Genomic DNA, 16,260 nt, shown 5'->3' on the forward strand with positions numbered 1-16,260 from the left:
TGCCTATAAGAAACCTTTTTTTTTTTTTTTTTTAGAAACAACGTTTAAGAAATCCTTTTTATTATAGCTAAAATTCTGGATATTTATTCAGAATCACAGTTATGCTGTAACCAACAACATAAATCAAAATCATAAAGTTCAAGTGATGACTGTCATAATATAACCAACACCATCAGATCACTTTTTCTTTGTTCATCTGGCAGTTATAACTCAGATACATCAGCCAAATAAAATCTAAAGTTAATAATATAAGGGTCAAGAGCCCAACCAAAGCAACCAATGATCGCCATAAAGGTGGCTTACAATTTTAGATTTTCTCCTTCAGTGATTCTGCTTGTTAACATCAGGTGTCTTCAATAATGCTCAATCATCACTCAATTAATCACTTAATTATCTTATTAACTTTAACACTCTTGAGTGTGGACTCATATACACTCCCAGGAGTGTTAATTTAACACTGGAGTTTTTGCTGCGTACAAAGAGCCATAGTTAACTGACAAGCTGAGCCATATCGCATTAATTATCGCTGGCGATATGTCCGGCTCTTTGTAGTAAATGCTGCTCCATCTGAAAGCAGGTGAAGGCGATTTACTACTAATCAAGAAACCGGCTTTACTGATGAGATGCGCACAACAATATCGTACGATATATCGCCCAGCTGTAATATAGACTCACTCAGACATCAAGAATCAGCGTATGAATCACAACAATGGTGACAATGAAAAAAAACTGTTTTGGTTGTCACCATTGTTGAGATTCATATGTTGATTTGTGATGTCTCTATACAACTAAAAAAATTGACCGGTTCAAAACTCTTTTTGTGTTATATATATATATATATATATATATTTTTTTTTTTTTTAAATGCAGATTTTTATAATACTGATACCACAATTTGGTTTATAATTAATTAAAGACTTTGAATTAAGCTTAATCCCACCTACATACTCTTTAATCTAAGCTATTACATTCAAAGATTTGAATGACACATCAGTGAATCAGATCATCATATGATGACAATAACATCTTCAATTAATGATCAAGATCATCTGATATTTTCTCCAGCAGTTATTGTTATGACAAATGTGTATCAAATACACAGTCAAAGCAACCAGAGAAAAACAAAAGTTAAAAACTCAAGGGTCATGAGCCCAACTAAAGCAGACACTGATCCCAATCATGGTGACATCAAATTTATTTAAAAGTTTTTTACACTTTATTTAAATTAGCATATTTTACTTTAATTTTATGGTTTTTGTTTGGCAGCCGCAGCTGCCAGTCATTTGACCCTTTTTTTACGATTTTTTTACAATGAAGGTATTTGATCATAATAATGCAGGAAATACCTGTAAAATAACAGTGTTTTTTCGATTTATTTAAATTAGCATATTTTACTTTAATTTTATGGTTTTTGTTTGGCAGCCGCAGCTGCCAGTCATTTGACCCTTTTTTTACGATTGTTTTACAATGAAGGCATTTGATCGTGATTATTCAGGAAATACCTGTAAAATAACAGTGTTTCCCTTTCAAGGGAACTCGAGCTGCGTTTGAGACGCGGTGGGAACGCTCTGTGTGATTACGTCGTGAAGCACGTGTAAAATCAGTCCAATGGAAGCCCGCTACGACATAGGTGACATCATAGACCAGGAAACTATAAAGCAACCCTGAAATCAGACCGCGAAAGCTTCTGTACCTTCAGCAAGCGCTCTCTGTATATCTGTCCTTGTCTATTTATTGTTGTCTGTCAAGCCCAATCTATCATTATTATGGCGAGCAAGCAAGATTATAGACGGTGTGTAGTTCCCTGCCCTCGTTATATTACGGGTGGGGACACACACACATCAGCTTTGTGTTGCTTGTTTGGGAGTGGAGCATGCCCAGTCAGTCCTCGAGGGGGCTGATTGTGTGCATTGTATGAGTCTATCTATGAAGACGCTCCGCTCTCGCCGATCGTTCTTTGAGGAGAATGGTTCGGTTCGCGCTACCCGCGCGGGTCCCGCTGTTGCCTAGACACGGCGGTGACTCGCATTTTGGGGTTCGCAAACGGATCTGACAGCGTGGGTTGGGACGGGCTCCGCCCTATCTTAGCTTTCACCTGCAGATCCAGTGTGCTGCGATTTCCAGTCCCGAGGAATTGGTATCGTTAGTGTTTTGTTAAGAAAAAGTGAACAAAACAAATAAAAGTATTAAGAAAAAGGCAGATGTTTGATTTTTCAATAAATGGGCAGCTCATAACTCTGTTGAGTAAAGATGAGCTTTTTAAAGGAGGTTTTTCTAATGCTGTTGCTAGTTAAATATTTACTGGACAGCTGAACATTATGAGAGTGAAAATAAAAAGAGTTTATTAGATGAAATGTATCTAAAAAAACAGGAAAACTCTGTATCTCAGCCTCCTCGTCGGGGACTACTGGTTTTTGGAATAAACCGGTTTCTATTTTATGTGTTTAATACCCAAACGTCTTAACTAGAGTAATGTTATGGGTATTAAGTATCATGGTATGACAGTGCCTTGGATTATAGAGACGCTTGCGAGCTTTCTCTCTCCCGAGTCGGCGTCATCATTTTTAACCCCGACGTTACCCACCAGCCATCTTTAATAATAAATAAATTTTATGAGGCAGTACTGGTGGGTAAAGTATGTAAGGACATAGATGAATGTGAGGATGTCAGCATTGACTCTATTCGAGAATATATTCGAGAATATATATATATATATATATATATATATATATATATATATATATATGTTTATATGTATACGTTTTTCTGATATAAAAATAAAGAAAAAGAAAGATAAAAATGTCTGTTCTTCTGGACGCTCCGCTTTCAAGAAAACTAGACCTTTCAGTGGCGTTCCAGAGGTTTCTTCCTCACCAATCTATGTTCCTTAAACTGGCATAGAGTGCAAAGAAGAAGACCTGATGCTGAGGCTATCAGGCTTCTAAGGGTGGTCCCCTCCGGGGTAGGGACGGTTTTGAGAAATCGTTTCTCCTCGGCGCCCTCTGGGGTGCGACTCTCTGAGGAGGGTCGCAGCGCTGCCAGTTCGGTTGTTTCCTGCCGGTTCGCCGTTCAGGGCACCGAGGTGTCAGCGTCCCCATACGATCCTCCGAGGAGGGTCGTAGAGCAGTCAGTTCGGTCTCCCTGCCGGTTCGCCGTTTCAGGGTGCCGAGGTGCCTGCTTTTTCCTACGATCCTCCGAGGAGGGTCGTAGGAACTAAGCTGTTAGAGGTAGGCAAGATCTAAATAAAAAGAGGACTGTCGTCATCTCTAATAAAGCTTAGACAAGAAGTCCTGTCGAAAAAATAAAAGGAGGGACGGTTTTGAGAAATCGTTTCTCCTCGGCTCCCACTGGGGTGCGACTCTCTGAGGAGGGTCGCAGCGCTGTCAGTTCGGGTGTTCCCTGCCGGTTCGCCGCTTCAGGGCGCCGAGGTGTCAGCGTCCCCGTGCAATCCTCCGAGGAGGGTTGTAGAACGGTTGGTTCGGTTGTTCCCTGCCGGTTCGCCGCTTCAGGGCGCCGAAATGATTGTTCAATCAAATCCAGAGGCCAGACTCGAGAGACTTGTTCCCTTATCGGAATTTCTGGCAGCGTGGAAACATCTGCCAAATATTTCTCTATGGGTCCTGCACATAATAGAAAAGGGTTACAGAATTCAGTTCGGTTCTCGTCCACCCAGATTTCAAGGAGTCCTCCCCACGGTGGTGGACTCACAGCAGGCTCTGGTAATGGAGCAAGAAGTACTGACACTTCTTCGAAAGGGAGCTATAGAAAGGGTTTCTCCTCCCAGCAGAGAGTCAGGGTTTTACAGCCGTTACTTCATTTTTCCAAAGAAGGATGGAGGGCTGCGTCCTATTCTAGATCTGCGCCAATTAAACAGCAGGGTTCAGAAACTCAAGTTCAGAATGCTTACACTCAAACAGATTGTATCACAGATTCAGTCCGAGAACTGGTTTGTCACAATAGACTTGAAGGACGCGTACTTCCAGTCACTCACTGTGAAACAGTTTCAGAGACTGTTGGGTCTCATGGCAGCTGCGTCCAACGTTATTACTTTTGGCCTTCTGTATATGAGACCCCTGCAGTGGTGGCTCAGGACCAAGGGGTTTTCTCCGAGGGGAAATCCGTTCCGCAAGATCAAGGTCACGCGGCTATGCCTTCGTGCCTTGGCCTTGTGGAAGAAACCTTGGTTCCTCGCCCAGGGCCCAGTGTTGGGGGCTCCTTGTCGACGCGTCACGCTTTCGACGGATGCTTCCCTCACGGGATGGGGGGCGGTCATGAGTGGCCGCTCGGCGCAAGGTCTGTGGCAGGACCATCAATGTTCCTGGCACATAAATCGTTTGGAGTTGATGGCGGTATTTCGAGCACTCAAATATTTCCTGCCAGACCTGAGAGGCCATCACGTGTTGGTCCGCACAGACAACACTTCGGTGGTCTCCTATATCAACCATCAGGGGGGTCTGAGGTCACGTCACCTTTGCAAATTGGCCCATCAGATCCTCCTATGGGCCCAGGGGAAGTTATTGTCGCTCAAGGCGGTATATATTCCGGGGCATCAGAATGTGGGAGCAGATATTCTGTCGAGACAGGGGCTGAGGCCCGGGGAGTGGAGACTTCACCCAGAAGTGGTGGAGTTCCTGTGGGAAAAGTTCGGTCGTGCTCAGGTAGACCTTTTCGCATCATCAGATTCAACCCATTGTCCCATGTGGTTCTCTCTAACGCACCCAGCTCCTCTCGGTCTGGATGCTATGGTGCAGGTGTGGCCGAGGCTTATATTGGCACAGTCAGAGACAGAACTGCTATCTCACAGAACAGTGCTTCTCAGTCATCTGGAAAGCTTGGGTCTCACGATCAACTGGACCAAGAGCTCATTACTGCCCAGCCAGTCAATTTCCTTTTAGGAATAGCACTGGACTCGGTGACCATGACGGCTCGTTTATCGACACAGCACGCGCGCCGTGTTCGCCACCTAGCCGCATATTTCCAGAAGGGCAGCTTTCTCCCTTTGAAAACATTTCAAAGGATGTTGGGCTGTATGGCATCAGCTGCAGCGGTGCTCCAGCTGGGCCTACTGCGCATGCGCCCGCTCCAACGCTGCACTGTAAAAAAAGATTAGTTGACTCAACTTAACTAAGTCAAGTAATCTTGTTGCTTTGACTGAGTTAAGTTGAGTCAACTTATAGTGTCAAGTTTATTGCACTTCAAAACACGAGTTGACTCAACTTCCTGTATCAAGTAATGTGGACTGGAAAACATTAGTTAAGAGAACAAAAAAAAAGATGTTGGTTGATCTTATGTTGTTAAATGGACTGCATTTATATAGTGCCATCCAGCTCGTCGGGAGCAGCTGGGGTTAGGTGTCTTGCTCATGGACACCTCGACACTTGGTCAGGTGAATCCGGGGATTGAACAACCAACCTTCTGGTTTGTAGACAACCTACATGAACCACTGAGCCACTGCCGCTCAGATTTTATCAAGTTAGTTTACAGAAATTACTAGATTTCAAAAATTTAAGCAACCTAATATCTACAAAGAATCTACATGAGAATTGAGAATTGGCCAGTCAAACTTAACACTGACACTCTGGCGGCGCTAGCCAGCTGAATTAACAGCGCTCAAAGTCGACACTCAGAGGCTGTGTTCAAAATCATATTCTATACCCTCATTCACTATTCCCTACATTAGTTCACTAATATAGTCCACTTGACTGAGTGAATAATTCAGTTAATTTTCAGTTAATTAAGTTAATTGAGACCCTGATAAACACCTGCGTTAACAATCAGAATCACTGAAGGAGATAGGAACAAGAAGAACAGAAAAAAAGACGAAATCAAGATAAAAGACATTAAATCTTAGCAAAAGATCTCAGCAGAGGAGGATTAAACATCTCCACAAACAGCATTACCAGCTTCACTTATTACTAACCAGACTGACTTTATTTCGGTCAGACGTCTACAGAAGTTCTTATTAAAAGGTGACAGAGGTTTAGATGTCATTTTATTTTCATTTGATGTTACCATAATAGTGATCAGTGATTGCTTTAGTTGGGCTCTTGACCCTTGACTTTTGAACATTAGTTGTTCTTTGGCTGCTGTAGCTGTGTCTTTAAAATACATCAGCTATGGCACAAAGCTGAAGACAACAGGATGACAATGACTGTTTGTTAATAGTCACAATCATCATGTAATGGCCTGGTTTACTGATCTCATTTGCTGCCTAAAGTTGTTAAATGGTGATGTTTTGTAGTTTTGATTTTGTTGTCATTGTGATTTTACAGATTGAGATCTATCGTGGATTTGACGTAAAGAAAATAATGATTTTAAAAAGGTTATACTCAGAACATTTTGAACTTCTTGATCAGCCAGACACACACAGGCATCAATAATTGGTGTATGAATCTCAACAATGGTGACAATCAACAAAAAAGATATCATTAAATTTGAACATCCCAAAATACGCAACTAAAAGTCAACACAAAACCAAAAGCAAAAATAAAACAAAAAGTAAAAATTAAAGCAAATAACCAGACAAATCAGCTGAATAATTTATTCATGCTGCAATGCATGCTGGGAGTCATGTTTTTTTTTTTTGGTACCCAACATGCATTGCAGCATAAAACTTATGATTGTCACCATTGTTGAGATTCATACACCAATTAGATGCCTGTGTGTGTCTGGCTGATCAAGAAGTTCAAAATGTTCTGAGTATAACCTTTTTAAAAACATTATTTTCTTTACATCAAATCCACGCTAGATCTCAATCTAGCGTGGAAAATCACAATGACAACAAAATCAAAACTACAAGACATCACCATTTAACAACTTTAGACAGCAAATGAGATCAGTAAATCAGGCCATAATATGATGATTGTGACTATTAACAAACAGTCATTGTCATCCTGTTGTCTTCAGCTTTGTGCCATAGCTGATGTATTTTAAAGACACAGCTACAGCAGCCAAAGAACAACTAATGTTCAAAAGTCAAGTGTCAAGAGCCCAACTAAAGCAATCACTGATCACCATTATGGTAACATCAAATAAAAATAAAATGACATCTAAACCTCTGTCACCTTTTAATAAGAACTTCTGTAGACGTCTGACAGAAATAAAGTCAGTCTGGTTAGTAATAAGTGAAGGTGGTAATGCTGTTTGTGGAGATGTTTAATCCTCATCTGCTGAGATCTTTTGCTAAGATTTAATGTATTTTATCTTGATTTCGTCTTTTTTTCTGTTCTTCTTGTTCCTATCTCCTTCAGTGATTCTGATTGTTAACAGCAGGTGTTTATCAGGGTCTCAATTAACTTAATTAACTGAATTATTCACTCAGTCAAGTGGACTATATTAGTGTTCTAATGTAGGGAATAGTGAATGAGGGTATAGGATATGATTTTGAACACAGCCTCTGAGTGTCGACTTTGAGCGCTGTTAAGTGTCAGTGTTAAGTTTGACTGGCCAATTCTCAATTCTCATGTAGATACTTTGTAGATATTAGTTTGCTTAAATTTTTGAAAGCTAGTAATTTCTGTAAACTAACTTGATAAAATCTGAGCGGCAGTGGCTCAGTGGTTCATGTAGGTAGTCTACAAACCAGAAGGTTCGTAGTTCAATCCCCGGTTCCACCTAACCAAGTGTCGAGGTGTCCATGAGCAAGACACCTAACCCCAGCTGCTCCCGACGAGCTGGATGGCACTATATAAATGCAGTCCATTTACCAACATAAGATCAACCAACATCTTTTTTTTTGTTCTCTTAACTAATGTTTTCCCGTCCACATTACTTGATACAGGAAGTTGAGTCAACTCGTGTTTTGAAGTGCAATAAACTTGACACTATAAGTTGACTCAACTTAACTCAGTCAAAGCAACAAGATTACTTGACTTAGTTAAGTTGAGTCAACTAATCTTTTTTTACAGTGTGGTGAATGCTCGCGTGTCCCGCCGGGTGTCTGGCGGGCAGAAAATCAGAGTGACTCAGGCCTGCATAGCAGCTCTGCAGCCCTGGTTAGTGGCCGACTGGTACCAGCAGGGAGTAATGATGGGAACCATCTCTTATCATAAAGTCATCTCATCAAACGCGTCCAACTCGGGTTGGGGCGCACTGTTCGAGGGCAGACCGGCTTTTGGCCAGTGGTCAGAGCAGGAGAAGGGTTTTCACATAAACTGTCTGGAAATGATAGCGGTCGAGAGCGCGCTGAAGTGCTTCCTCCCGTTCATACAGGACCAGAATGTTCTTGTCCGCTCGGACAACATGTCTGTGGTATCCTATGTAAACCGTCAGGGCGGTGTCAGATCCAGAAATCTCTGCAATCTGACGGAACGCCTCCTTATTTGGTCTCCGATGCACCTGCGCTCGCTGAGGGCGGCGCATGTGCCTGGCCATTTGAACGACGGCCCAGACAAACTGTCCAGGGACAACGTTCCCCCAGGGGAATGATCCCTGCACCCCAAACGGTCCAGAAACTGTGGCGCCTATTCGGCAGAGCGGAAGTCGACCTATTTGTGTCAAAAGACAACGCTCAATGCCCGACGGTCTGTTCGAAGGATGAGGATGCGCTGGCCCAGGTTTGGCCCAGCCTACCGCTATATGCTTTCCCTCCGGTCTATCTGTTGCCACAGGTGATCAAGAGAATCAGGGAAACGCGCCACTCGGTGCTCCTCATAGCCCCGCGTTGGGAGAATCAGATTTGGTTCCCGGAACTAGCAGGGCTGTCACATACAGCTCCGTGGCCGAATCCGGTGAGGGCAGATCTCCTCTCTCAGGCTCGCGGCACGATCTGGCATCCCAATCCAGAGCGCTGGTCTCTGCATTTATGGTTGATCAACGGGTACTCGTTGCCCTGCCAGAAGGAGTGATGAACACGATCACGCAGTCTAGAGCCCCTTCCACGAGAAGGCTCTACGCGTCTAAATGGTCGGTGTTCTCTGGATGGTGCACCGACAGAGATCTGGAACCGCGGACATGCGGGGTGGCGCATCTGCTCACCTGTCTACCAGAGCTGTTGGATAAGGGAAGTTCCCCATCCACGCTCAATGTATACGTGGCGGCCGTGGCAGCGTTCGCAGAATCGACGCACGGCCAGTCATTGGTAAGACACGAGTTGGCCATCCGCTTCCTAAGAGGAGCTAGAAGGATGAATCCGCCGCGCCCCCCGTCGGTTCCCATGTGGGATCTTTCATTGGTCCTCGAGGCCCTGAAAGCTTTTCCATTTGAACCACTAGACACCGTGGGGTTGAAATATCTATCACTGAAAACCGTCTTTCTGACTGCACTGTCGTCAGTAAAACGTGTAGGGGACCTGCATGTGCTGTCTGTCAGCGCGTCGTGTCTTGAGTTCGGACCGAATGACTCTAAAGTCATCCTCAGACCTAGACATGGCTATGTCCCTAAAGTGATGGGCACTCCATTCAGAGCACAAGTTATTTCGTTGTCAGCTCTCCCAGCATCTGACAGCGAAGGTGATGTGAATCTCCTCTGCCCTGTCAGAGCGCTGAGGTTTTACATTACGCGCTCCACCTCCTTTAGGCGTTCGGAACAGCTTTTTGTTTCGTTTGGTGGGCGCACCAAGGGTCTCGCCTCCTCGAAACAGAGCCTGTCCAGATGGATAGTACACGCTATAGCGGCCGCTTACGCGTCAAAAGGTCTGCAATGCCCTCTGGGCATCAGGGCTCATTCCACGAGAGGCGTGGCCTCTTCGTGGGCATGGTCCAGTGGAATTTCTATCCATGACATATGTGTAGCGGCGGGCTGGAGCTCCCCGTCTACCTTTGTCAGGTTTTATAACCTAGAAGTTCCTGCCTTGCAGGCTAAACTGTTGTCAGTCTGAAGGAGAGGTGTATTCTGCCCAGATCTCCTGCTCAGATCACTCTCACATGACTCAGCTCTCCTGGTTGAGCTGCACTAAGTAGGGTATGTGCCATGTGCCTATACAGACCGGCGCGCTGCTCTGTATTCCCTATGTGTGCTTATGTACAAGTGATGGCCCGCGTGGCTGGCCACTTATTTTTTCCACTTATGGGGTTCCCCTGAAAGCTCGGGGTCTCATGTGGATGCTTGGCGCGCACGGCGTTGACAAAGTGTTCCCGTAGCGTAAGCTAAACTTACGCAATACGAGAGAACCTCTCGTAAGAGAACGATACTCGGTTACTAACGTAACCTCGGTTCTCTCTAGAGAGGGAACGAGTATTGCGTAACCGGCCGTGCTCGCGCCACGAGCGACTTCGCTTCAGTCGACGAAAACCAGGGAATTCAGCCTACAGCCCCTAGTGTTATACGCTAAGCCACGCCCATTCTGGCGGGCTGTGACGCTATGAAGGCGCGGGCGCCCTTCATTGGGCGTGACGTCACGCCGGGCTCACTGGTAGGCTGCAGCAGTTGCCCGCAGGGCAGCCAATGAGCACGCGAGATGGCCTGCTCTAGGTCTGCTAGCTGCTGCACTGCGTTGACAAGGAATACAAAATTAAGGATAATTTTTTGGCTTCAGTATCTCGAGAAGATGAATCTTTCCCGTAGCGTAAGCTAAACTTACGCAATACTCGTTCCCTCTCTAGAGAGAACCGAGGTTACGTAAGTAACCGAGTATCGTTTTTTGGGGAGCTGACAGTCATTTGACCATTTTATCATTTAACTGTTTTGTTTCTGTTAAATTACAGATTATATTTGTAATTTTAGATACATTTTTATGTAATTTAAGAAAACAGAAAAAATACTGTATGAAAAATACAATCAATTTTCTGTATAAAAAATGTGAATTACTGTAATTTGTCATTAATGTCACAATACCTAAAATAACAGCTGAATTTTTATTTTACAGATATTATTTGTAATTTTACAGTGTTTTGAGTATAATTAAAAATTAAAGAAAATGATCGTCAAAAAATCACAGTTATTTTCTGTAAAATTAGGATTTTTTTTACAGTGTAAGAACGCACACATTTGCACATAACAACAACAATATAATTGGTTTGACAATAAATGACAATATTTAATTGTGACTAATCTAATACTGAATCAGTTTCTAACTATACCTAGCGACATTTAGTCTCCCCTGAGGTAGCTGGTAAAGTACAGCCTCCTTTAGTGTATGAAGCACTAAACAGTAAACAGAATGCACTCTTGCTTAGGTCATATTTTTTGTAGGGCTGATAAAAACAAACAAAAGGTAATTGATCCCAATCAGCTAAAAAACTGAAAAGCACCTCTTGTGTTACGTACAAAATAAAAATGCAGAGTTAATTAAAATGCAGTGACAATGATGGATGCACAAAGTTCAAAATTACGCTTTTTCAACAAGTCATGGAAAGATGAGCGAGAAGGAGAAAAATATACATCTGAGCCTACTTCACCTTACCACAAGGAGGCGGCAAATGAAGTGACAACTGAGGCTTCTCGTTTCAAGAACACGCATGTTTCATCACAGGGCTGTAGTGAGACTTCCACGAGTCACGACACAAATCGGCACAATGTCAAATGATTTTGTGTCATTATAACAGCGGAAACTACTTAAAATACTCTGTCATTTAAGGTCATACTGATAAGAGTAAGTCATTTTATTGTACACTCACAATAAAAACAAAACATTGTGCTTTTGTAAAATAAAAAAAGACAAACAGGATGGCGCTTTCTGGCTCATAAAGGTCTTCCTCTATCCTTTACAGTAGTGTTTAACCAGTTTAACCTGTGAACAAGGACCTCTCTAATCAACTGTGAAGATTTTTTGAAGATTTTATATTTTAAAAATATAAAAAAATTTAATGTGTAAACGAAATTTACTAAAATTTATTTAATCAGACGAGTAAAACAGTTTAACTTTTACAACCCTATAAATAATTTTTCACATCTAAGAATAACTTCCTCATCAGCTCTCAGTACTGATTATCAAATGACTGGTGTTTATCTCAACAGATCTCTCCTGAGGATAGAAATTGGGTGAATATTTATTGAGGCTGAAATGTGTTGAAGCTGGAGACTTTGGCACAGTGCACAGTCCACATATGTCTTGTTTTCAAAGATTCACCAAGTACTCGGCAATAAAAATGTAAAACAGGGCAGGGCTGTGCGATAACGTTTTGCATGTGTGTGAGACAGAACCCCTTGTTTGTGTGAAGTGAGAGTTTTTTGTGTGTTTGTCTGTATGTGAGGTTAATCTAGGTCTGTACGATTAACCAAAATTAAACAAAAATCGTGATTTGGCTTAGTGCGATTATGGCATTAATTAATTAATGACTTATTAAATTAAATTAAATAAATTTCATGGTGAATCGCAGCACTGTGATCAAAGCGGATCGATCAGTAAATGCTGCTCCATCTCTAAAAGCGCTGTAAATTTAAGTCACTTTTAAAATACATTTGAAAAAGCAACATGCGCCAAACATCTTCCCAAACTTGTGATGAGTAGCTTTACAAACCTTTTGTCCAACAAAAGAGAACATTTAATCGAGTGTTTGACATAACTTCCTTTTGGGGTCTGACAATGCTTCATATCACAGAATGAGGCAGATTCAGAATACTATTATTTTATAGTATTCTATACAGTAGGGGTGTAACAGTACACAGAAGTAACAGTTCGGTACATACCTCGGTTTTGGTGTCACAGTTCGATGCGAGTTCAGTACTTTTACATTTCCAGCCCCCCAGATTCCAGCTTGCTTAAAATAAAAAATCAATTGTTGATTTGTTACTTTAACTGATAGATTGACTAATGCTGTGGGGTAAAATGCAATGGCTGTTTTCAAACTTATTGGTTTGATTAATGTGTTGTGCGTAGCTTACGCTGTCATTTTCTTTACGTGTGAGAGTTAACTAACATGCGGATGAGTGGCACAGTGAAAAGGAGCCTACTTCCCCTTGCCACAAAGAGACAGCGAGTGAAGCGGCACCTGAGGTTTCCCATTTCCCGGGTCACGACACAAATCGGCACAATGCCAAAGTGATTTTGTCAGCTTAAACAACTTCAAATACTTAAACGTTTATGGTCATATCGTAAGGCTCCGGCTTGTAATGACTCTCCCTGCCTGTAGTTGGCGCTGACCTGTAATGACTCTCCTAGCCACTAGGCGGCCCCAGCAAAATGTATTGTGTTGCCACTCATTATTATTTGATTTCATTAGCTTGTATGTGTTGGCCTATTTTAATTTTTCCTATTTTAATTTTTCCTTTTCCATAACGGTTCAGGATGAATACATGTACCGTTACACCCCTACTATTCAGTGAAAAGGCTATGCCAATTAGCATTACATTATATAAATATACTTTATTCTTATGAAGAGATGTCTACAAGAACATAGATAAACCATATATTTTTTGCAATCGTATGTGTATTGTCTTCATGTTTCATTAATCAAAACGTCTCTATCTGCGATTTATTCTGCTACAGCAATAGCTGGGTGATTTTGTCCATATAAGGAATTTCCTGGAACGTTAAGACTTCTATGAATCTCACTTGTGGACTTTCTGCATTAGGGTGCCCTCCGGCTACGAGTAAGAATGAAGCAGACATTATATTACATGCATGAACTCACTAATGCTCAAAAGACCCTATTTTGGGTTAAGAAAAAATAATAATTATTAGGGGCCAAGCACCGAAGGTGTGAGGCACCTATTGTTTCTGTTCCGGTTCTTATTCTTCTTTTTCTTTTTCTTTTTCTTTCGACTGGGCGTCTAAGGCAGCCTATAGAACCGTTTACGGGAAACGTATGAAATTTGGCACAGTAATAGAGGACAGTCTGAAAAGTCTTCATAGCAAATTTGGAGTCTTCAACTTCCCTCTAGCGCCACCAGCTGTCAAAAGTTCCACTTTTATTATGCAAATAACTTTTGAACCGTAAGGTCTATCAACAAAATTCTTTTTTACTCTGATTCCTGAGCTCATGACGATTCGATCGCGTAATTTTCCGACATAAAAATATGTCCGCCATTTTGAATTATCAAAAAACCTACTTTTTCGAACTCGTCCTAGACGCTTTGAACGAATTGTTACGAAACTCCGTATGGGTCATCAGTATGATGCCCTGAAGGAGCCTGAGAAGTTTCGAAACAGCGCCACCTAGTGGTAAAATTAAATTTTCAAATGCTTATAACTCTGGCTGAGGTTGACTTATTTTCACGGGAGTCATCTCATTAGACTCCTGAATCCTCGCCGAGTCCAACAATACCAAACTTGCCAGGTTTCAGCATATGGATTGTGCAGCGTTGTAATTTAGCGCTTAAAAAATATTTGGAGATATCTTCGAAACCGCTATTCCAATCGAGACGAAACCACCGTCAGAAGTTTGAAAACATATGTCGATAGCTACACACCAATGCCCAAATGCCAAGTCAAGTCATCTTCATTTATATAGCGCTTTTAACAATGTAGATTGTTTCAAAGCAGCTTTACAGAGATAAACGTATAATTTAAGGTAACGGAGATTTTTTTGGCCTTACAGCAGTTCTTTAACAAAGCTATTCTCCAGCTAAAGTTAGTTTCGATTGATTCAGCTCCGTCGCAACAATCATTTGTTACTAAATTAGGGGCCACTAGGACGACACCATTCTCTCTACACAGACTTTAAACGCGAACCTGTGATAAACGCTGATGGAGTTTACATGCGCATTAAGGATTGGTTCTATAGTTATGTGCGTTTGAATATATTTGCGCAGGTTTGGAATTCCCTACAGACCAAGCCTAACAAAGTACTGGTGTTTCCTTATAATTTTTGATACAGAATTTTATTTTATTTTATCAATTCGGGGCAGATACGCGAATTGAGTTTCCCGACGACGCTATATCTGTAGAGTGGAAAAGTGATCCTCCATAGGGAGAGACTAGTTGGCACTTCAGCACTGCGTTGTCATCGGGTCCAGGCGAAGGTCCTTCTTCAGATCTGGATACGGCCTGGATCCGGCAGGCTGCCGGAAAACCTCGGGATAAACAGACAGACTAATATTAGCGTAGATGCCATTCTTCTTATGATGTAATGAGTACATCAGGATTTATGGGAAGTGTTTCCCGTTCCAGCTGATCTAATCTATGCAGCCTAACATTGAATTATAGAAGTCTATAATGTATTATGTGAATACTAGGTCAAAGAGATGTGTCTTTAGTCTAGCTTTGAACTGACAGAGTGTGTCTGCTGGGTTAGGAAGACTGTTCAAGAGTTTTGGTGCTAAATAGGAGAAGGATCGGCCACCAGCAGTCAATTTTGATATTCTTGGTATTATCAACTGGCCAGAATTTTGGGATAGCAATAGACATGAAGGACTATAATGCGTTAAGAGCACGCTCAAGTACTGCGGAGCTAAACCATTTAGTGCTTTGTAAGTGATCAGCAATATTTTAAAATTGATGCAATGTTTAATAGGGAGCCAATGCAGTGTTGACAGAACCGGGCTAATATGGTCATACTTCCTGGTTCTGGTAAGAACTCGAGCTGCAGCGTTTTTAACTAGTTGTAGTTTGTTTATTAAGCGTGGAGGGCAACCACCGAGTAGAGCATTACAATAATCTAGCCTTGAGGTCATGTACGCATGAACTAATTGTTCCGCATTTGTCATTGAGAGCATATGGCGTAATTTAGATATATTTTTAAGATGGAAAACACCCAGGTACCCACACCCAGGTTCCTGACCGACGATGAAGACTTAACAGAGCAGCCATCAAGTGTTAGACAGTATTCTAGGTTATTACGTGAGGAAGTTTTTTGTCCAATAATTAGAATCTCTGTTTTTTTCAGAATTTAGTATTAGGAAATTATGAGTCATCCAATTTTTGCGTTAATTTTGTGAATTGGTAAGTTTCGTTAGGTTTTGAAGAAAATATTGATAGTAAGAGGTAGTAAAATTCAATCAAATTCACGTGTCAGTCATTTCTGACGTGTTTATTCACATAAATGTCTTAACATAAATGTAACTCCGAAGCAGATTGAGATATTTTCACCAAAATTGACACGTATGGGCTCACTCTGAGGACACATTAAAAAAATGGTGGGACTGAGTCTTTTGGTGGCGCTATAATAGAACAAAACATGAAATTCCCATTGACTTCAATACAGTTTTGTGAAATAAAATGCTATACTAAACAAATGCATTGGTGTAATATTACGAAACTCAGAATGTGCCATCAGCACCATCCCCTGGACGTATCCAAAATATTTCCAGACAGCGCCACCTTTTGGTCAAAAGTTAGAATAAAATTTCCAAAAATGCTAATAACTTTTGAACAAATTTGCCTATTGTAATGACACTGGTCTTATTAGATTCATTGGGTCACTCGAGAACACAGATGCCAAG

The 16,260-nt window shown here is 41.8% G+C and overlaps 1 protein-coding gene across 2 annotated transcripts in view; it reads right to left on the reverse strand.

Moving 5' to 3' along the window:
• The window catches only part of LOC143738633 (protein NLRC3-like), a 58,175-nt gene that overhangs the window by 32,184 nt on the left and 9,731 nt on the right, over positions 1-16,260 (reverse strand). The window lies entirely within an intron of this gene.

This window comes from Siphateles boraxobius, unplaced genomic scaffold (genome assembly GCF_051911475.1).
Source record: "Siphateles boraxobius isolate OS27281-9 unplaced genomic scaffold, OSU_SipBor_1 15, whole genome shotgun sequence".
Lineage (NCBI taxonomy): Eukaryota > Metazoa > Chordata > Actinopteri > Cypriniformes > Leuciscidae > Siphateles > Siphateles boraxobius.